Consider the following 907-nt stretch of genomic DNA (forward strand, 5'->3'; position numbering starts at 1 on the left):
CACCCCCTTCAGCAGCCAAGCAGTGCCCCAAGGCACCTCCTAATGTCTCTTCTGAAACAACTCTACACTACACGGAAAAGTCATTACACATAATTTTAATTGTAAATATTACAAAGTACTGACATATACTCCACCTCTACAGTGTGGGGCTTTTTTTTTGTTTTTTTTTTTTTTTTTTTTTCCAGGTGGCAGCTGTTTAGCAGGATGGAGACTCCAAATCTCTATTCTACAATAGAGTTGGTGCAAGTGCTAAAGTATGAGGTTTATCCACCATGAGCTTTACCACAGATTCAAGTATTTGGGAAGCAAGGAATTCTGTGGAGAATCACGGAAGTTTCCCAGCCTCCAGCTGCCTGGTGGGTAGTTGGTTCTCACTCTGCGAGCGCCCTAACGATGCTGGCCCCTCTCTGTGGGGACAGAAGAGGGGCAGCTACAGCCATCAGTGGTGGTATCTTGCACTAGATGACATGTAACTAGGAGAAAAAACAAAACTGCACAGAGATCTTGTTCTAGAACAGCCCACACAACAACACTTGTGCAAAACTTTTATTAAGTGGTGTCTTACATATTGATGTTTACATAGCAGCTGATCCCACAGGGTCACAGGAGGGAAGATGTTCTCCAGTGACCTGTGTTACACACAAACGTCCAAGACTCAAAATGTGCAGATATGAGTGTACAGAAGAATTGCAGGAAATCCAGGCAGATGGCTTAGGTTGTCTCCAAAACCTTAACCTGGTGCTAATTCTTACCTAGCTGAGTCCTAGAGGCAGCTCCTTTCTTTGCTGCTGGCATCAGCATCAGGATGGCTTCAAACCAACATCACCAGGCAAAGAGCCCAAGTTATCCCAGCATCAGTCAGGAGTCACTGTCACTGCTGGGTGCCCCAGAGCAGCTTGGGCCAGCA

The sequence above is a fragment of the Tinamus guttatus genome, unplaced genomic scaffold (assembly GCF_059628265.1).
Source record: "Tinamus guttatus ecotype Peru unplaced genomic scaffold, ASM5962826v1 Tinamus_guttatus_pri_ptg000293l, whole genome shotgun sequence".
Lineage (NCBI taxonomy): Eukaryota > Metazoa > Chordata > Aves > Tinamiformes > Tinamidae > Tinamus > Tinamus guttatus.